The sequence below is a fragment of the Copadichromis virginalis genome, linkage group LG16, assembly GCF_057382275.1.
Source record: "Copadichromis virginalis isolate Kocher_CV1m ecotype Utaka linkage group LG16, C_Virginalis_male_GT1.1, whole genome shotgun sequence".
Lineage (NCBI taxonomy): Eukaryota > Metazoa > Chordata > Actinopteri > Cichliformes > Cichlidae > Copadichromis > Copadichromis virginalis.
In genome coordinates, this window is record NC_140633.1 from 26,395,633 (window position 1) to 26,419,106 (window position 23,474).

General features: G+C 37.8%; 1 protein-coding gene across 5 annotated transcripts in view; it reads right to left on the bottom strand.

The window, feature by feature from the left end:
* Positions 1–23,474, bottom strand: part of LOC146690935 (uncharacterized) — a 99,018-nt gene that overhangs the window by 69,751 nt on the left and 5,793 nt on the right. Inside the window, exons 4-6 of one of the 5 annotated variants that reach the window (XR_014915510.1) lie at positions 20,131–20,191; positions 19,171–19,328; positions 17,268–18,710 (exon numbers count right to left, since the gene is read on the bottom strand). The exons of the other annotated variants lie outside the window; for them this stretch is intronic. The gene's annotated coding sequence lies outside the window, so the exon portion shown is untranslated. Of the gene's footprint in view, positions 1–17,267; positions 18,711–19,170; positions 19,329–20,130; positions 20,192–23,474 lie in introns of those variants that run through there. 5 annotated transcript variants of the gene reach the window in all.

Sequence of the window (23,474 nt, forward strand, 5' to 3'; positions counted from 1 at the left end):
TCTTTAACAAACAAATCAGAGCAAAACACAGTGATTACAACCATTACCTATATTGAAGGCACTGTACATGACTGAACCTTTTAAAAGGCCAAAAAAGCTGCTAAGGATTCTTTTTTTTTCCCTTTTCTCTTTTAAATCGAAGTGTGTAAATAACATTAATGGAAGTAAAGAGAAATATCTGAGAGAAATTATTTAAATTCATTTTGCCGACTTCATTTACACCAAACTCTTGATGTAGGTGCTTTTAACCTACAGCAGAAAAGATACAAACACAGTAAACAAGAGATGTGACTATGTGTAGGGAGTGTGTATGGGTTGAACTTGCAGACACCTTTATGACTAAAAAGATTCATATCCTTTATTTAGCATTCATATCTGTGTTTATGCATAATACCATTTCACATTATATGACTCGGTTTAATCAACAGGATTTACATGAAGCAGACTCCTTTACTGACAGAGCTCGTCTAATATGAGTGAGGCCATGGGGAGATGTTGTCAGTGTTTGCCATTGGGTTTGCTCATGGCTGAGACGGTGATGAATATCTCACCTCTGTATAGGCGGCTGATTTTAATTCATAGCGAAAAAAACTCCCCCAAAAAACTCACTTGTCACTCAAAGATTTGAAATGTCTAGAGATATTTTTTAAATGGCTGACTCAACGTGCTATTTTTGTAAAACTTCAGAATTTTGAATTACATGCAAATTATAATTAGCTTATAACCTTATAATTTCTGACTTCTTAATATGCTCTTCCAATATACAGTATTCATTCTACATAGTCTGTATGTCATGATATTTTATTGCAAGAATAAAGCTTGACGTTGTGCTTGCTTTCATGCATTTGTACAAAAAGCTCTACAGTTCATGCTGCTATTCTGAGGAAGAGTTTGAATAAACAGCATGGTTCATTCCATTATAATTCTCTATTCACCTGGCATATCATGGAAATTTCAACAGTCATAGCAGATTAACCTTGTCTGTGCTTCCTATGGGCCCCCTCTTTGATACATTTACATGCATCCTGCTCATAACCCCCGTTTAGCAAATTATTGCTTTTCCATCTTTTTCTCACTGACTTGACCTTCCTCTTGCAAAATAATCACAACTCTTATGCTGGAATATTTAGTCATAGTGATTATATAAATAATGAATGCATTAAGGTTGGAGTATTATCTTTGTATCTAAATGCAAGTGGCACTGAGGCACTAAATAAGACTTACTTTAATACATTCACTAAATGTTGCTGCTGTAGTAGCAAAACATAGTTTAAATCACAGGAAGGCTCAAAATTTAAAATCAAAATAATTTTTCAAAATAAATGGAAGATCATATGTCAATGAGACAGTAGCTCATCCACCTCACGATCAATCACAACTCCCAGGTCATTGTAATGTGTAAGTACAGAAAGTAATATACGATTTCCTGTTGTTGGTTGGCTGTATAATAAAAACTAAAGACAATAAAAGTCAAAGAGAATGAAAAATATGACCTTAATCACAATTTAAGTGAAAAGCCATCAGCTGGTCAAGTTGAATAAGCAACTTACATCAATTTAACTGACCAATAAGAGTAGTTACTCATATGAATTGTAGACAGATAGATGGATGACAGATGACTGATTGTGGCATCATCGGTCTTTTGGCCAAAACTGTCAAACACACTACTGTGTAACTACATCAGTGTAATATTGTAAATTAAGTTGATGCTGTGGTGGACACGTAACTCTTTTGATATTCATCCCGAGTTGATTCAGATTTGCATTTTCAAAGTGAAGAAAATGTTATTTTCACATAATTTTACCAGTTTTTGTACTTATATATAAAACACACAGTTTACCGAGGATAGATACAGCGATGATTTGTGTCATTAATTCTATAAGCCTCAAACATTACAGATGCCATTTGTTTCACTGTTCTTTTTAATAATCGTTAGTTAGATTGACTTCTTTTAGAAGGAAGCTCATAAAACAATATCCAATTTGGAATTGGAAGCCTCAGATCACAGCAATATATTTCTATTTTATCTGAAGCAAATGTTTACCAAAATACAGTGTCAAAATAGCAAGTTTGAATCACACACACAAAAAAATAAGCTGTCCAAAAAAGTGGCATCACCACATTTCTTAGCTGCAACTTCCTCAAGACGTCACTGGTTGCATGGCAACTTTTGCACCTAATTTAAATAGGTTTGAAACAAATTTTTTAAAAAAAAGGACAAGCAGCCTAGATTTAGTTACATTTGGACAGAATGAGGTTATTAAATTCCCTTGTTCTGCCTTTTAGTCCAGAAAGCAGATAAGTGTTTATTTCAAAATGTTTCAGCAATATTATACATCTTTGAAATTACAAAACAGGCCATGCTGCATTTATGATTGGTCCACATGTGGTTCACTTACAAAGGTAGCATGTTTAAAATGCAACTAGTCAGTGACATCAGTTCAGCCATTTCTGCGGGCGCTACTAAAAAAACCCCACAATGTTGTCTTTGGTGCATCCCTGGCAATCACAAGTAGTACCTCTTCCCATGACATGTTTTGTCCTCTGAGCAAAGTTGCTGACATTGTTGAGGGATGAGTGGATACACAAAAGAGCACTGCTTGAGATATGCTTCGCACTACACTGTATTCACACTACTCTAAACAAATTAGTAATGGTATCCCCAGGTGTATTGCAGAATATACAACTGTGTGATTAGAATATCCATATGCACTGTGGGACCCAAGGTATGTAGAGGGAGATATGAACCTTCCATACAAATATGAAAATCAACAGTGTCCCCCTATTCCATATATAATCAGTGAGCCCACTGCAGGAAGAGATATCAGGCTAGCTTTCCATTTGGTGATAGTGACATGCGGCGGCATTAAGAAATCACCCTGAATGTGCCGGAGTAGATAACTGAACATGTTGGGTGTCTACTGGAGATATATTTACACAAAACAGGGAGCAGACAGGGTAGATCTAATTGACTAGGTAGCAGTTTGCCAAGGTTGGTGTGGCAGGTCTCAGAGTCGAGTGGATGAGGGGCTTACAGAGAGGCCGTCAGAGAGCAAAAGATTAGTGCTGACGTCTCTGCCACATCAATTACAACCTGCTGCTTGGCTGGGGAGAAATCCCCACGACTGCCTCTTCAAGGCCACCAAGCACAAACTGGGTGTGTCAGAGGTCGTCCAGGGGAGGAAGCAAAGGGCCTCGGCCGTCCCAGTGGGAGTCACTCCTGTGAGCTGGTAGTTCAGAGTCCCCTGTGGAGGGAGGTGCCACAGAGAGTTTCACAGCAAACACCAGACCTGCCACTCAGTGAAGCCACAAGGTCCGACACAGTTGGGGTAGTGGAAAGAATGGAGACTACTGTATAGCTTAGGCTATTTTTCCTACTGTCTATGTTTTTGCATAAATGTATAATAATAATCTCATACCATATACATTAAACGGCTTCTTCATTACAAGTCATTATGCCTAATTTAGCAGTTATCAAAACACCAAACCCACATGCAGAGCAGGGATGAGAATCTGTATCTAGATAATGAAATTTAACTCGTTCAGTAAGAGTAATACTATTAAGTCTTCCATGCAGATTATTCTATGAAAACTGAAAGAAATGTTTTAAAGATTTTGTTTATTTAAACACACTTATTGAGAATAAGCTCTCTATCAGTGTTAAAAGTAAAATTCTGGGGGAATTGTTATTGTACTTCGTTGTTAAATCCAAATGACTTCTACTGTAATTCCAAACACTGCTCAGCAGACAAGAACACAATGCCTGGGTGCACTGGCAACCAGGCCAGAACGGCATGATGCCATCACACAGTGTTAGGTCTCCTAATCTGCTTGTCTGTTGTTGTTGGACCAGTCAGAACCCCCACCCCAGTTCATCCAGATCTACATCCTTGTCAGCAGGGGGCTGACATCAGGCATTAGCCCGTGGGGCCTCTGATAGTACCAACACCTTCGCTTTTGGCTTGAACCCCTACCACGAACTCCACCACCAGGCAAAGAAGAACTATGACTACAATGTCCAAAGCACTCAGACTGCTAAATTATTTTTCTTGATATGAGTGTTGCTTCAGCAGCTATGTTATACTTCCACTGTTCACAATTTTACATCTTCAGGCTTTTGTGCTATTATTGGTTATATCAACATTACATCTACTTTATTCTCTATTGTCAACTTCCAGTCCCATCGTATATACAAATGATGTCATTCAACCTGTCATGCATTGTGTGGCGAGGACAGAGGCAGAACAGCATGATGAAGATCTAAGAAGATGACTAAACAAGTAGAAAATGGTACTTCAGAGACTCAGAGAATGGCATCATAATCCCATTAACTTTAATTAGATTTATGTGATGCTCACCTTTCTTCTGTGACAACAAATTAATGATAAGCCAAAGAGAATTAAAACAGTGGTAAGTGAAACCCTTTTCTTCCCCCTAAGGCTCTCTACTGGGTCCCAGCCTCACCTAAAAGCTCATGAGAATTTAGATCAAGCCCCTCCTGTGTAGAGCTGAGTGAGACCGGCCATAAATTGCTAATAGACTAAATGAAACGAGGTAGGAGGCTCCTGCTCAGCAGCAATTACCCCTTAGATGTAGTCATTCATATCCCTGCATGTCTGGTTTCATCAGGGCAGCACCGGCACTTTGTCAGGCTGTCTTTGTTGCACAGCATCGGGTTGGTTAGAGGACCGACCATAGAACCGATATGCAGGGGAGCATTTGAAACAACAAAGTGCCGTTTGACTGGCTGGCCGTTCACAAGAATGGCACCTCTTCCTGCCTTTCATGTAGCATGGGTTTGTATAATCAATTATTAATCAAAGTTGCGTTTTGAAACTGAAACTCAAAGACACGTCTGCCACACTTAAGTAACTCCCTGTGTTTTTTATTTGCTTGGTTGCCTTTTCACTGCTTTATTTACGATGCTCTCGCGGTGTTTTAGATGAGTTACTATGAAGGCAAAGTGTGTCTTAACGGGGTAGTGAGTTTATTTTGGGGGGCGCGATTTATAACAGCCAAAGGATTATTATGCCATATGATGACCGTGAGCTACAGTGAGTTAAATGTCTATTCAATCATATGTTTTATACTGTGCAGAAAATATGTTATGTTTGAGTGGCTATTTGTCCACATATATAGTATTTACCTCACCAAAATGAGACTCATTAGGTCAGTTAGCTCCTTTTTAGTATATGAAAGCATGACAGGTCTGTGTATTAAGAAAATACATAAAATGACAATTTTGGTGCTATACATACATATACAATATATACACATACATTTTATCTATAAATAATATATATAAATCTTTTTAATTAAACTGAGTTTAAATTTCTACTTTTACACTGAAGACAAAACAGAGTTAAACCAGATAAGGACTACAAGAAAAAGTAAAGCCGAGAAACAACAACAAGCTTGCCGGCTGAATCACTAACAGAGTATTGATGAAGATCTGCCACATCAGAGTGTGTGCTTTAAGATTTTGGTCTTTTTGGCCTTACAAAGATTTTAACAGAATTATTAGATCTTTGTAAAGAGGCACAACAAATATATCTTGTTCAGGATGGAAAATTGTGACTCATGATTCATTAATTTAGTTTTTCTTCAGCAACAGAGGATAAATCAAGCTCCTATAAACCTCTACAGTTGTTTTAGCGTTCATTTTTCAATGGAAGATAACTGAACAAACACCTATGAATAAATATTGTGCCACTTGCAACTCAATTCAACCACTTGATAAAAAATTCATCCATTGTTTGGGAAACTCGAAACTCTTCTGTCCACCTTTTCTTGTTAGACAAATTGAAGTGTGCACTGAGGGAGGGAGACCAGCAGTAAACACAGAGAATCTATTTAGCCATCCCATTCCAGGGCTGAGAGGAGCGCTGGGTCCTTCAAAGGCAGAGGCAACAATGTGAGTGACATCAGGTCATCCTGCCTCCTCACAGTCACCTGGCTGATAGAATTGTTCTGGGGGGAGATAGGAGGGACGTATGAAGCACAGCTTTTTTGTCATTGCCATATCTTATGATTGATGGCTCCATGGCCGCAGTGAATCTGCCCTTTTTAAATAATTTATGTGGCCCATCGCTATGGACAAGTAGCTTATAACCGGGTTGTTATTTTTCCATTGACTGGAGAGATCAATACTTTAAAGACATGACATAGCCACTAATGAACTACTTAAATGGATCTCTGGAGTGCAAAACAATTTACTCAAAGCAAAGAGTGAAAACACTTTTATTGCTCTCAACTGTAAAGTTCTACTTTAATGGGTAAAGTGTAAACAAGAAGAAAAGTGATGTCCAGCATTGGAGTCAATTCTACTTGAAGTGAAATTGCAATCCAAATAAAAAAAAGCTCTATTTTTGAATTCTTAAATGCTGGAAATCACTTTGGTAATGTGCATTTGCATTAAATCTAGCCTGGTGGAGTGTCCTGAAAGTGACACTTCTAAACCCCAAATAAGCAGAGCAATTCCCTAAAACAGCCCAGTAGAGTTGCACGTTGTAAATCAAAAGGCCGCTGTTCATTCTCCCTCTAACAAAGTGACAAATTAGGCAAACAATAGTGTTTGAATTCTTATTAAAGTTGATTAATTCATATCATTAGCTGATCGCACAACAGCTCATAAAATATACTAAATTAATTTCTTTACTGTGATTAATACATGAAACACTTGAATTAACATCAATAAATCAATTTGTGAATCAATTACATTATCATGTTTAAATACAGAGCTAATAGTGTACATTAACTAGAAGTGTAGAAGTGATCATATATCATTTGGCATTGTAAAGAGGAAGAGCAGAGGAGCATCCTTAAATGATCAACGATTAAAGAGATCCAACTCTTAACCTTAATAGGTCCCCGTACAACTGCACGATGATGTTACTGCGAGTTATCTACAAGGAGAATCTGATGTAAGCCAAGCTTCCTTTAATCTTAAATTAATTCAGTACAAGATTAGCGCTGCTGATGCATATAAGTGATGTAAACTCGGACAGCAAACCCTCTGCAAATGCACTATTTTAACAATACTGATACTAAAACTGAGGCTGGGGTCATCTCAAACAATTATTCTATTTGATACATAGTTTTCCTGCTTCAAGCTAAGCCTTTTCCCCCCCCGTTTATGTTAAGGATACTATAAGTGAAGTGAAGACAAGATGCTTCATCCAATTTAGCACCTGGAAACTGCCTTGTATAAGTGACTACTTGCTTCACTACGAACAAGCCAGCTATGAAAGGCACGTCAAGACTTCTTTCTGGTTGCACCGTGGAGAGCTACACACTGTAGCTGCCTTAAAGGGCTGCTGCACAGAGGTGTGAGAGGTCCTCTCAACCAGATGTTGTGTGGATCAGTCAACAGAGCTAACGTGACACACTTTGTAGAGAATTACACTTCTACCACAGCGAGCTTAGGGCCTATATGGTCTCGCTAATAAACCTGGACCTTGTAATGGCTGTCTGATCACTCAAACGTAGGAGCAGTAGCAACAGGAGGACAAGGAAATGTCATCCAACATGGATAGAAAATGTACCTCCACCTTTGTTTAAGGTTCATGCGGGCTGAGTTTGATTGGTTTCTGTGTTTGTGCCAGTGCTGACTTGTTAGATGTTATACGCACCAGACTTAAGAGTTTTTTTTAACCACTTGGCCTGCTGGGGAACCTGGCTGTCCAATATAGGCAGGGTTTATGAATGAAGCTCTACTAGACCTTAAGGAGCTGCACTTAACATAACCTGAGCAGATGAACAGTAAAATAAAACTACTTATAATGGCCAAACCTAATGAATTGCAAGAACATTTGGTGGTATTATTATTATATATTATATAAGTGAATCAATAAGGCCAACTGAATTTTTTATTGCCATTACTATTGACAGATTTAATAAATATTAGAAATATGTTATTTTAACCCCCAAATATGTTGACTTCTGGACAAACTATTGGTTGGCGTTGGCATACATACATACACATATATATATATATATATATATATATATATATATATATATATATATATATATATATATATATATATATATATATATATATATATATGGATCAATGCATTGTTGATTTTGCTCTTTTCATAAGGTTTATTGACAATCCGAAAGTATTGATCGCCACACTTATCTTTATCTCCATGGTTAGTCTGTGGTCTGTACATACCTTTTGTGTGTAATATCCCATACATGTCATCTGTAAACAATAGACACACTGTGACATAATATCAATGAAGCAACAGCATAATATTTGCATATCACAAAGGTTCCACATGACAATTATTTAATAAATTAAGCCACCGATGTGTCTAAATGTCCCTTTCTTTTTACAGTTCTAATAATTATAATCCCTTTAAAAACTCCAGAGTTAATCCAAATGCCACTTAAGAAGACTTTGTTTGCTACACATGTAACAGCCACCGGCCTCTTGTGTCTTCTTCCATAGCTACTGATGTATTCTATGATAAAAAATAAAAGCCGTACTTATAAAATGCATGAGTGAATCAAAATGCTTACAAACTTGAAACAATCCATTATTATAGAAAGGATTGAATTAACTCCACTCTTGCACTAAGAATTGTTTGATGCCTTGAAAGATAATTTGCCATGTAATTCTTTTCACCTACACAGATGCACCAGCATACGAGGCGTACAGTTTTTGGGTTTTTTTTCTCCCTTACCATGATAACAACCATTAATTCATCAAGAGTAAATAAAATATTTTGTTGGGAAGGGACATTAATTATCACATTCATCTGCTTGCTGTTCCAAACTGAGCTATAATGAAATGTGCTGTAATAGAGATTGCTCTTGGGGAGGCAAGCCGTTTATGAATCGCTAGAGGTGCAGCAGCTGCCTTCCCCCTTGAGAGATAGAAATTTATGCCGTATACCCTGCTGATTGTTGAGAAGGTAAAGAACCAATAGCAGCATGTTCAGAGGTTTAATTTAAAGTGTGTTTCTCACTAGGCTGCTCACAACACTTAATTAAACTCTGCTGTTTTGGCAATGACAAATGCTGTGGTGCAGGAGGAAGCTGGGCTGCTGTGACTGAGAGGCTTTTGTAATTTCTTTCATGTGCAGCGATGGCCAGATCCAGGTCAGAAACTGTAGAATTAAAGAACTAAACAAGATTCAGACATGGGGAATAGGAGGGCAAGGGGGTGGGCGGTTACAGTCATTTCTTTCGCAGGAACACATCTATTTTTCTCTCTTTTTACGTCCTCTTTTTCATTTTTGGAAAGTTTTGTCATAGATTTATGAGGGCTTAGCTCCCGTGCCTGGTTTCCCGCACGTATTGCCTTTCACACTGTCGTTTCCTAAGGCATGTGTCTACTTGATGGAGACTTCAACATTTTACTGAAAGGTATGATGAATAAAATGAATAGCATGTTCCTGCACAGAATATTGTTCCTATTATTTTGTAATGGTCTGATCTTTCTATTAAGTCTCTTACCATGACTCTTGATTTGCAGAATCATATTTTTTACCACAGGAAACATTAAGTTTAAAATATTCAAGCAAGTGCGAAATTTAACTTCAGAGGTCTAACACACAACATCAAACTCAGAGCAGTCAACAAACTGACAGGGAGTGACTAATAGCTTTTTTTCAGGGTATAAATCCAATTCATGCCAAACAAAAATCTTATTTTGTTTCTGTAATGGTATGAACCGTATTACTGTGCATTTCATGAGATTCATTTAAAAAGGTGGAGCCAGTCTAGCACACAGCCTCTGCAAAGCCCTGCTTGCTGCCGTGTTATGAAGTCGCAGAACTCTGGCTATACTACCAGGAAATAACCACAAAGATGCCTGCGAGGCATAAACAGGAGCTGGAGCATTTCATTCAATAATGTAATCCATACTTTTAGGTAAAAGACTTAAATTCTTATGTACTTTTTTATTACTTGAGTGAATGGCACCACACATTTTGTTTCCTGTCACATGTCAATCTTTTTACGCAGACCTTTACCACAACTGTATAAATAAGTAGTGTTTTTACTGGTACAAAGCAAATAACAAGTCACATGATACAATTTCAAGGTGTTTCCCATGAGCACAAGCTCCTCAAGATTTAGTACCTTTAAATGCTAATACATCCTATTTTAGTACATTAATCTTTTTCTTTTTTGTAGCCTAATGTTAGATACTATTATTAAACTCTATATATAGAGTCTGTAGCTTATGTTTTTGCCATTTTCTCAAGGCAAATTCTCTCTCCAGTGCAATACATTAATAGATATGGACAGATAATTATAACTGTCTTCAGGAGCATGTAAGAATGTATCTACCCATTCATTTTGAAATTTAGTACAAAAACACCATTAGAGGTGAAAATGTTGTGACTGTGAACGTGAGTATTAAATATAAAAACAGAAGCACGCATATGTAAACAAAACAAAACAAAAAAACAAGAAACATTGTGTTTATTTAGCTGCTCATATAGGGGATGCAAACAGCTCTATATGTATTTTGGTGTTCTGTAAATGCCAGGGAGACACAGCAGCATCCGTTGGAGTTAACGGTGCAGCACTTTTGTGTTCAGTAGCACAAATCATTAATCATGAGGCCGGCCATATTCTTGTAGTGCCTGTGCTTTCATTACTGGGCCTAATTAAACAGTTCTGTGAACTGGAATCTCAGATTCCTCTGTTACAGATTATCATTAATTATGGTGAAAGTGCTCAGAGATGTTGGACTCAATTATATTCTGCTCAACCCTGGCAGTGGGGTGATTCATTGTTCTGAGCACTCCACAGCCGTACTGTCTCTGCTTATCACCAACCTCCACTTTTGTAAATTGGGCTCTGCCAGCCAACAAACTAAGAATTATGTGCTGCTTTTTTCATTACAGACATGTTGGAGGAGCACAGACCAATTAAGGGTGGGATATTTTGTGTGGAGTGATGAGGCAGGCATTGGTGCAAGGAGATGGGGGTTGGATGGGGGTACTAAGGGAATGAGCTCACCACCATGCTTAAGTTGGGGCTTTATTGCCATGTGTGGTGGATCTCTCCACCAGGTCTATTGACTGATTATGCTAAGCATATTTTCTCAATATCTCAATGCTCTCAGTATTGTAATTGTAAAATTAGAATGTGGACAGATATGATACTGATATTTCGCTGCCAGTACTGTATACAAACACAGATTTTCAGTGTTGTGGAGAAGGGTTTAAGTGGAGATTTCTATTATAGTGGCAGCTAGATTTCTATTATAGTGGCAGCTTGGAGTGTGTCTAGCTGGGAGGAAAGTGATAACTTTTCATAATATTTGTGTATGACATGCAACTTTTTATGCAGCTGAACAATGTCAATATTACTTCTTTGGTCTTATGCAGGGTATGTGGGGGTCTATGATGGAAACAGTGTATGAATGAGATTATTGGTCACCTTTTTTGAGGGTCAGAGAATTGAGAGGAAAATCTGAATCAAAGGGAAGTCGACGTTCCAGTGGTAAGCTTAGGCCTTAGCGGTTTGTACAATTTCATATGCCACAGTAGGTAGTGATTTTAATATATATGAAAATCAGGGGGAACTGTGTGCAGGTGTTGCTTATAATATCACCAGTGGGAGATTTTACAAAGCAGGGCTGTTTTTGTTTCCTCCCACTACAGGGCTGTCTCAGAATGACTCAAAAAAAAAAAAATAAAAAAAAAAAATCAGTCTCACTTCCATTTACTTCAAAAATTAACACCTTGTGGTAAAAAGGGAGAGATGTGAGAGGAAGACAAAGCCCAATCTGAAATGTCAAAATTTAATTTCACAGTATCTTTGTTTTCCTCATAGTTCCTTAAACTATGGCTGATCTAATCCCATAATTCCCTCGGCAAAGGGGCAAGAAATGGGATTTTTCCTTCAAGTGACATAGCACCAGCTCATTGAAAATGTAATGCACTACTTCCAAGTCACAGGTCACCCGGCAATCTGAATTTTAAAAGGACTGTGAATAATATTCTGTTTTATTTTGAAAATGAACTTTGTGGCCTCCATCCTGAATCCAATATATGTCTTAATCTTCTGGGCTCTTGAAGCTCACATCTATGGAAGAAGGCCTTTGACTCCTGAACCTAATAAGGAAATCACTTGTTTTCTCATCCATCTTCCCAGTTTTATAGGGCCCGACGCAAAACAGTCTTTTATTTTAAAAGTATCAGATGAACTGTAAAATATGTGTTATATAATATCGAGGCATTTCTTCACTTTTATATGTACGGAAAAAAAATTACTCAAGAGAGCCAATACAACACTAATCTGTCAGTAAATATAATGATAATATTATTGTCATCATCATTGTTACCATTTTTTTTATTATATTTTACAAATTCAGATAGGGTATCTTTTCCACAGTGCATCCTAAAGATGAAAAGATTATCATTTGGGCATTTATTGTTATTCTGAACTGAACGTGGCTGACAGTGGCAGTGAATTTCAGCGTTAATTACGCACTAACCTTTTCAGAATGGATATTTAGACATGCTGTGTCCTGCGACTCTGAATGTTTCAGAAATGAAAACATCCAACGCCCGATCAGTATCTACTCACATTAGCATAGTGTTTTAAAGCCCAGTGCCCTAAAACATGCCACGGAAATCCTCTCCTATTTATCTTAAAATAGCCACTTAACTTTGACTGACACTAATTCTTACTACATGAAACTGTAGAAACCCCTCCATTTCCCCCTTCTGTCTCTGTCAGAAAATTACAAAAGACAGAGTTTGTGATGTCCCCAGTGTGCAAATCCTTTTATTCTGTCAGATTACAGCATTTGATATGACGTAGTGCGGCATTCTGGCCTCACATGCCTGCCAGAAAGAAGGGACCTGTCAGCAGCAGAGGAGAGCAGTGCAGATCATCACTCTGACTGATCCACAGGCCCAGAGACTGTCATCTCCTCCGACTGTACAAGTCAACACAAATAAAAGTGAGGAAGCAAAAGCCATAATGACTGGGAGAGATCCAGGCTCATTGTGGCCATTACTTTTATTCAAACCTTACAGATGACATGATGTGAAAAATGAGCCTGTGTCTAGTCGGGTGCCCATTAGTGAGTGAGCACATTATCTCCCCTTTTTCACATTGAATCTCCTCCCTGCATGCAGTGGCAGATGCTCCCGAGGAGTCACTCACTTTTATGGGCTTTTGACTGCAGTACTCTTTTAAATACAGGGGCCTCCACTAGGCAGAGATGATGTATGGCTGTCAGTGCTCTTTACCTCACTGACAGATGCCTTCAGTGGATCCCTGCTTAAACCTTCTGTCTAAAACTAACGGGGACAGCTAACCTCTTCCTTCACAGAGCAGACAAGCATGCATCAAATTGATTATTGCTGGAGAGGGGGTGATTTCTAAAAAATCTCTATTACCAGACAATTACAGTGCAATTTACTTAAGTACAGTCTGAAGGCAATCATGAAATACAATTCCCCAAAACCCAAACGAGTACTATACTCAGAACCTAAAAATTATAAATATTGAATCTATTATATGGAGTATAGGAGAAGATAAATTTGATTACCACAAAATGAAGATGGACTAGTGGCCCACACAAAAAAGAAAAAGAAAAAAAGAGGAAGAAGACCCATTGAAGAAATGTTAAACCTCTCGATGCAGTAACACCGCTAATTGTTATCAAAAATCCCCAAGATGATGAAGGAAAATCGGTTACTTTGTCAGATTACTATGTTTAAGACGCATGGAGGAGACTGACAGGAAGAAGAAAAAGTGCTTCTCTTTCTTTTCCATCTATCTAGGTGGCAAATTTATGTGGTACACACTCAGGAAAAAAAAAAAAAAAAAAAAAAACTTGCTTGGAGATATTTCAACCTATTTTTTGGCACATTTTCAAAGGAATGAAGCAACGCAAATTTACAAAGCCTCAACTTTGATATGAATTCTACAAATTCTTTCAGTGAACAGACATAACGGCAATTCTTTGCAGACTCTTGGCAAAACCCTCCATCTGATCTTTTAAGGGCTGATGAAATGAATATGTAAAAAGTGGAACTGTAGGAAAATAAGAAAATGTGTGAAGTGAGAAATAAACATAATGTCAGCTGAGAAACATGTGAATAAATCCCCTTTTTCATTCCCAGTGGCCAGTCATGCATCAGTGTACAGTGTGCTGCAGTGAGCAAATATTCAGCAGCATGGAAACCCCCAGAGAAGGTGGAGCTTATTTTTAAAATAACAAACTTTATTCTACAATAAGAAATACATCTAGATTCGGTGCTACAGAGCAAAGCTCAGAGGTTGTGTTCGGTGACAGGGAGCCTTGGCTTCTCTCAGGCATGAGTATGAACCACAGCCGCCTGGTTCAATCTAATCTCTGACAAGAAACAACAAGCCTTTGGGACACCCCTGGGGTCCACCTCAACACCACACAACATCATAAGCAGCTCAACTCAGAGGGTTAGATCTACTGTAGCTGTCAGGGGAGAAATATGTTTCCATTTTACTACTTCAGTGGCAAGGAAGACCATACAAATGCTCCTCTATTGCCTTCACTATTGCTCACTCGTTTGAATCTCTCTTTTCTCTCTTTCGCCTCTGTCGGTTTTCTCCCAGCACACATACTCAAGGGGTTCCTTGGTGACTGCGTCCCATTACTAGCAAATGACAGCTGCACAACAGAGCTGAATGTCCCCAGTGACTCTGTTCACCACATTCCCAAATCCAGAAGTGTGCAAGATAAACAGGATTTGGTAGTTTCAACCCAATTCACTTCTGTCTGTTAAATTAGTCATTTGAAAAAAGTTGTTCCAGGGATCAACAGTTATGCAAAAATTGTTATAAGATATTAATATTTTCTGAAAGAAATTACAGCATTTTATCATTCCCTTGTCCAACACACACAAACTTATCAGCTGAGCAATGTTAATTTATCAAAAGGTGTCAATACTTGTCAGTGAAGTACTAAAACCAAAGATATACAGAGAGCAGTTATGCAAACTTAGTTTCATAATTTTTAATCAATTCCAATTAGTATATTTGCAAATACTGACAATATGAATGGTACGTCAATATTATATACTGCAGTATCTAGGCCATTTTTTAAATTATATGTTTATAATTATTACTGATTCCAATAAGCCTATTTCAGTAACAGTAAAGTCAATTGCAACAGGCTGTCATTAATTTCAGCAGCAAGGTGACTAGGTGACCATTTTATCTGGTCACAGACAGTAAATTTCAGTACCACAGGGTAATGTTAATACCATCAGGGCAATGCCTGTTATGCACAGAAGGCTTCACAGTATAATAGTTTATAGACGCAAGTTACTGTTGACTGTTCACATTGTTCACACTGTTCAGACAGTCTGTTCCACTGTCAGTGTTTATCCAAACATACTAAGTTCCAGTGATTCCACAAGGATCTCAGGCATGATTGTGTTAATCACCTGACACACCTGATTTACCGATTCATTTTCCCCATTCATCTTGGGCAAATGTAGCGACAGCTTGCAATCTGTTTGTTTTGAGTTGTCAAAAAGGAACCAAAGGCATGTATCAACACGGAATAAATGCTACTGCAAGATGTCACCGGCTGCACATGAGATGATGAATTGCAATCATATGTTAATCAGTCGAAGTTGCAGTGATGAGTTGTTTACATGGCGTTCCGTCACGAACCTTGGGCTGCTTTATAGATATGGGTTCTCAAACTGACAGGAGCAGGTTGCCATTTGTGGTACTAATGAACAGCCTTAACTTTTTTTTTTTTTTTTGTTCTTTTTATCTTGTTTGTTTTCCAGCACCATAGGAACAACTAAAAATGCATTTATGGATTAAAAAGTGTCTTCAGTGAAAAATTAGCTGAGTTTGCTCATGCGATTATAATTACTTTCTTTAAATTTGGCCGCTTGTTATTGTTGTTACAAAATGTATGCACGACGAGCGCTGCTAAGACTGCCTGACAATACTGCAAAACCAGTAGCGTTTTCATCCTTCATCACTCACTGTATTGCTCTCTGACATGCATGCAAAACCATGTAATGTATGTGTGGGTGTGTGCGTGTCTGTTGTAGAAAGCTGGCCACAGAGCAAACAGCAGTAGGTCCAGCAACAAGGTCAATACTAGCGTAAGTACCTTTTTATTTCCCTAGCCTCCCACAGTGTTAGATCCCACAGTTTGTCCAGCAAACGTACTAATGACTGGGATAGCCTTTCTGCTTTGCTTTTGGTTTCCATTGGTAGGAGAATGGGCAGGAGCTAGCTGATACTTTAGTAATTAGAGGACACTAATATGACAACACATACACAATCTGTAGACTAATATTGAGATAAAAGGGAATTAGGTACAAGAATCAATATCTCAGATATTAAAACGACCTTAGTATATATATTAACAATATTTTAGCACATAATTTAAAAAGAATATCTAAAATATAATTATTCTCTTCTATTATTAGTATTCAATAACAATATCTCAGAAGTGACCTAACTGTACCTGAAATTTTCTTTAAAAATAAATGTGGAGCTACTTGGTACGGTTGATAAAGCAACATTATTATCAGGCATATTTTCATGCAATAATTAACAGCACACTACTTGACAACATTGGTGGCTCTGCAATCTTGCATCCTGTCCTACTGGCTCAATACAACCTCTGTCAGTCATCTAAAGTGTACAGTAATGCTGGGGGGTTATATTTGATGCACTGGCATATTATTTCTTCAAATGCTGCTATAGTAAAAGTAAAACAAACAAAAAAAAACACCATGTTTCAAGAGGTGTAAATGTATTAAATTACTTCACGCCAAGAACACCATGCGTTCAGGAGCAGCCTGTATTAGATGCACACCTTTTTTCATCATATTGCAAAACAACTGATATCAGACTTCAAATTAATAACCCACAATAACACAACAAGGGACACTAGGGTCATTTCTGGTCATGCTGCATCTGTGCCGATATTATCAGCCAATATTCATTTACTGATCTATTGGTATCAGCATTTAACTGCCAATAAATGAAAGTAAAGAAGAAACAAGGAGAAGGTCTCTCAACAATGCCATCAGTGTTGTTGCATATTTCGTCCACCAGAGGGCACTTCACTATTGGCATCACATGTTTTTGAATACCACAAACACAATAATCAGCTAATCTGAATAGAAGCAGGTAGAATAAATAAACAGCTACACTTAAAAAATGTAAGAGAAATCTGTTTATAAAAATCAGTTAAGAAAAAAAAAAATAGTCCTATATTTCATACTATCTGATTTAAAAAAAAAAAATCACCAAATATCGGTATCAGTATCGGTCGTAAAAATTCTGTATCAACTGGGCTCTAGAGGACGTGGCACTATATGGCATTACATTTAACCAAAAAAAGCATAACAGGCAGAAGGCTAAGCTTTGTGTCAAACATTAATTTTTTGATAAAAGACTCAGGGTAGAATATTTATGAGTTTTCTTGGGTGATTTTATTTTAAGCTATTTATGTTTCATTTCTTTTATGATGACATTCAAGTGTTTAGTGAGCCATTGTAAACCTTTATAAAGCCACTTTTTTGCAGGAATAGTAACAATAATAATAATAACAGTATTGTGACACACTGAAACTGCCAGAACCTTTAAAAATTATTGTGATGTCAATTTCTGCCCAGCACTAATGCACAGCACACTGCAAGTGAAGTATAGCGGTGAAAGCCCATGAAGTTTTTAACTGTTAGCTGATGCTGCCTTGAGGACTTGATCAATCCTGCTTAATGAAAATAGCCATGACTCTCTAAGGGATTTATTAAATAAGTGAAAATGCAAACAAGGTAATATTTTTAGAGAACTGGAAGTGACAATATAACGAAAGTAATTATAACAGTATATGAAAAATGCAGCGAGAGGCTGCTGTGTGTAAATAAATTAGAATCAAGAGTAAATAGAAACATCACAAGCACAGACACACTTATAAACTATGCTACAACTAAATTGCTTCCACACTCCATGGGCTCAATATGCGATTTAAAAGAACCTAGCGGTGGCAATATTCCTCTGATATGGTGTTTAGTTTTAATAGGAACCCTCAGCTCAAATATGAGCTGACAAACACAGCAAGACAAACACAGTCTCTCTCCGGCAATGAAATATACACTATCAAATAGACCTGTACCTTTTTGAATCCGCCGTGTGGGTGAAACTAAAGCGCAGAACAAACAGCATTCTGATATGGCTTTGAGGGTGATAACAGCGTCTGACAGGGTGGAGAGAGCAGCCTTTGGGCTCGGTGCGAAAACACAACCTGTGATTGACATGATTCCCTGGCCTTAGAGAAGTTTACCTTTTAATAAGGGCTCAGAGAGGCCCTCTCAACAGCCTAGGCTCTCACCGACAGCAAGGGACGTTTGGGGAGGTGTATGTGCATATGTATTTATGTGTGTTAGGCTTATTTGTGTGCATGTGTATCGACCCACATGTGTATCTGTGCCCACTTGTAGCAGATTTCAATCAAGGATTTCAGCCATGCCCAAATATCCCTTCTCTTTTGGGCTGAGTTGTTTGAAGAAAATGAGTGGATTCAGGATCAAGAGCCTTTCTGGAGGAATTTAAGTCTGTTTGAGGATTATGACTTCTTCATCCTGTACAAAGCCTGCAGAGACAGCTATATGCTAGCCCTTGGTGGCCGGGCTTAGCAATGCATTCCAGACTGCGATATAGAAGAGATAAAACCCAGGAAAGACATCACGGCGTTGGGCACAGATCTGCAAAATAAACAGGGAAATCTGAACCTTTCCAATTTTCATGTTGAATAATTCTTTCATGGTCTTAGAATATGCATGCTTAAAAATGTTACAGATGTGCTGTAATAGGAGGATATGTGGGAGGGTGAAGAAAGTTTTTCCTAGTAACCTCAAATAATACTGATGAAAACACTGCTCTTTAGCTGATAAACATAATTGCAAGCCCGCTTACTGCCTTTGTGAAATCCTGCAAACATTTCTCTGTACTTCTGACTCATGATTTCCTCTTCATGCCGGGGCTTGTTTCTTTGAACTCATCAAACTGCTGCAAAAGCCACACCTCTTTTCCTCTGACTTATAATTACAATTATCACGCCAACACATCCCCTGCCAGCTCTGCTCAGCATCTTCAGGTTTCAGCCAGGCTTCCTGCAGCATTGACAACATGCCGGATCTATTTCTGAGAGATGCCACAACTAACCTAGCCTCCAGTGAAAGCCACAGTGACTGTGAGGGCCACCTCGCATAAACTTCAGCTGATGAGAAAATAATGTCTGCACCGCGGCCAGCTACTTCTGGATCATCTCTGGAGCGAGCGCTGCTCAAATCTGTCATTATTTACCCTGTTTACAGCATAACCTGAAAGCAAAACAAGAAATCAATAGAAAATGGGGACAAATTACTGTAAGCATCAATATTTAAGACAGCTGAGATAAAGGGCTCTGAGCTGGTAATAGATTCTTTCCATTTACCATAAGCTTATTGAGAAGAGGGTTTGTCAATTGCTGATAAGCCCATTAGTTAGTTGTTGATAAAACAATTTAGTATCATTAAAGCTCTAAATATAACAAATAGAGCTTGTTAAAAGATAAGATTAATATCTAGCAATCATGTTGCCTCTCTTTTCTGGTGCATTTCTTTATTTTGACATAAACTTCAATGTAATTGTGTAGCTCATAATGAGAATTTACAGCAACATTATGCAGCAAAATCCAGTGAGTACGGTTGTTATGCATGAAATGATCCAACTTCTGATACCAAGTTGCCTCAGACTCTGACATTACAGAACAGAACGTTGATCTTGCCTGTCTACCAAGAATAATGAATATTACCACTAACTATTAGAATGTTAATACCATTATAAAGTATATTATTAATACATCGCACACCCAAATGTCCCAAGTACTTAAACAGATTAAGAACTGTAAGCTTAATTTTCCTTATAAATCCTACTAACTTGAATTATTTGAGTTCCTGGGACATTTTCTTCCTATTTAAGATGTAACTGATTGACTAAGCAAAAGATACGTTTTGTTGTTATGTGGACTGTGTAAGGAAAGTTTTTGCATTAGTAAAATATTATGTATGTTTTTCAAACCACGTTGTTGTACGTTTCTTCCATTGTGTTTTCTTTTTATTTACTCAGGCTGTGTTTTAGTACCTTAGTGTTGGATTAGAGAAGCAGTGGCACCATAGGTGGAGTGACACCCCTTTGCTGGTATCTACACAGAGAAAATTATTTCTGATCAGAGAAATTCCATGCATGACAAAAACAATATCAGGACATTGATTTTACTCACGCTACAGTCCTTTTGTGTGTTTGTGTACCTTTAATCCCATGGGGTATGACAAAAATGATCATAAGTAAAAATTAAAATGCAGCATGTAATCCAAGTACAGTTTACAGTGATTTTGAGAGTAAACATGCTTTATTCAGCAATAAAAGACACATAATAGAACACACACATAGACAGCTAAAACCTCCTAACAGTATGTGAATCTCAAGAGTGCTTTGCTTTGTTGTGAAGGTTACCTGACTTTGCTTTACCCCAGAGCAAAGAGACTCAACTCGCTTCACTCTTACATCTTTTGTTCTTGATCAAGTTTACTAAACCCCGTACAAAATGCAGCCAAACGCACGAAGCAAAGCGATCATCCCGGGCAAAGGAAGCTATGAACGAGCAGGAAAGAGGAAGTAGCATCTCCAACAGACAGTCGCAGCAGGGCACGGACTAACTATAGCCACATCAATGACTAACTCTCACAGCAAGGACACCTCCCTTCACTTTGAAAAGAAAATAAATTAAACAACAAAGGGGGACACTGACATTCACAGCCTTTCAGTTTTATTGCACCAAATAACTACTCGTCATACTTCCAGCACAGGATCATTGTTAAGTTCAGTCCATAAAAACAACACGAAGAAGAAGAAAAAAAACATTTTGAGAACAAGAAGTTTTCTTCCCAGCTGGAATGATGATTGCTTTATGAATTTGTAGTTGATGTAGAAAAAGGTTCCCTCATCTCCTGGCCTAATATGGTCATTCCAACACAGGAGGACACCCATCTTTGTACTTCTTCATGCATTACACACACAATCAATAATGGAAAAATATACACTGTGAAAGGCCTTAGTTGCACTGCCTACAAGCGGCATTGATTAATGATTTTGTGCCAGTTATGACAGCAAGGTGCATGCAGTGAAGAGAGTGGAAGGCCTTTTTAATAGTGCAAGGAGAGAATTAAATCAAACCCAGGAGGGCCTCCACTGGAAAGGAGAGATGCTGCATCTCTCTGCTCTAAATCACAGCTCTACTTAAGCCCAGCCTTCTCTTTCCCCATTTTTCTACATTATCAAAGGAAACCTGTCACTGCTGTCTATGGTAAAGTTTACAAATCATGATTTATCAGAGAGAGGATCTCTAAACACCTGTGTGAGAAAATAAGCATCCCCTGCATTATTATTTATAGGCCAAAAAGTTTGTTTAGTCTTCCTTTGACTTGAGAAAGCGTTTCAAAACTTTGAAATCCAAGTTTTGAAAAATGCATTTAAAAAGCATTTGATTCCATTTGCGTACCTGCATATGTCATGTCCAAACAACGTCTCAAGTCGTTAAGTCGTCAGTGCAAAAACAAGCAAAATGCAGCTTGATATTATCCCAGAGTTGGCTAAGTTAAATTTAAAATTCCGCAAAAACAAATTAATAAATAAATAAAATACACTAGGAAGAGAAACATGTTTAGCAGATTTATAACCTCTATTTTCTTTTCAAAAGGCTGGAGATTCTCAAATAGCCATGAGTCTTTAGTTCTAACAACATAAGGGAATCCTAAGGATCCTCCTAGGTCTGCTGCTAGAGATGCAAACATCACACTTAAAACCTGCAATCCATACATTTAGCTCAGACATCTCTAGAAAAACAACATTTTAAATACACAGTACATTCTGAAATAGTCCATTACTTATTTTTAAACCTTTATGTCTTGAGAGCCCTAAACCACAACCCAGTTTTGAGACACTTTGTGCAGTGCAAACCGACAAAGCCGCAGAAGCTGGGGAGAGAAAATCCTTCTTACTGGCCACCAAGGCCAGTCGCTACCAGAATACTCCAGAAAAAAGCAGCAGCCCGAAAGCCATATAAAGAGAAGAGACGAACCCAGGGTGATGAGCACTCACTCTGTCTTCTCTTTGTTCCTAATACAGAACTTTCTCCAGGCATGAGCTTTCTGAGTAAGATATATACGACAGAATAACCACAGTGCTTTGTTTGTATAGAAAATACATTAGGATAAGACTGCTGCAAAAGTTTGAAAATGCCATTGGGGATTAGTGTGTAAATACACATTGTTGATGGGAAACTGATGTCATTAGAAAAAAAGATATATATATATTATTTTAACAAAGACTGTAATTAAATAGAAAACACACATTCTACACATGTGCACTTAAAAGGAAGCAGATGTAACACAAACACTGAATATGAACATTTTTTTCCTTTTCTATTATTTTGTTCCATTAATATTTCAGTTTAATAATTAATAATATTTTTTTCATATCAATGCCTAAGAGTGTGATGTGAGCTGATTTGTGTTGTTAGGTTAATGGCCTGTGCATTTCAAATGTTTCACAGTAACATTTGAAGACAACTGGTAAAAGTGTCCACTGACTACAAATGAACAGAGCTTTAAATCCACCACACTTCCTAATGTAAAACAATTTCTTTTAAATTTAAATGGGGGTTTTTATAACCATAACCAAAGCAAATATCAGTTAAATAATAATTTCATAATTTCCCAAACTTTAAACACTGACCAGGCCTGAAGGTTAAAGAAATCACAAACTCTTTTACTATTTAAAAAATGTTAAAATATTTATACGAGAAAAAACAAAAAAACGAGGGCTTTGGGAAGGGGAAAAAAGCAAACAAGAAAACCGTTGCTCTAAGGGAAGTCCAGGCTGTAAATGTGCACAATATTCCACATTATATACATGTCATTTCAGAGTGCGCTCCAAGTGACGCAGTGTCAAATCTGTGTGACAGATTTAGGTGAACGCTGGTGAAGGGAGCTCTGCGTGGGGAGAGCGGCTTAGGGCTGACTCAAGCAGCCAGTACAAGATCTCCAGCAGGCAGAAAGGAGCCCTTCTCAGTGCGGAGCAGATGCCTGTCCAGCCCACCAACACCGAGTGCCAAGCAATAACCTGACACCATTGCCATCTTCTGACTATATTCACACATGACTCTTGGTATATACTGCGTATGGCGAAACACTGACAAGAAAAGAAAATGCAAAGGAAAATTTAAAGCTGCTTCAAAAGGCTAAAGTCGAGTGTTCTATAGATAAAACCAATATTAGGAGTTTTTTTATTTTAGTAAGACTGAATTGGTTCAAAAAGTTCATGCTTTTCATGATATATACAGAGATGTGAACTAAGACACAGAGCCAGTATGTTGATTTATAATGTAATGTCTCCCTCTTTAGGTGGATATTGTGTGAGTCTTTCAA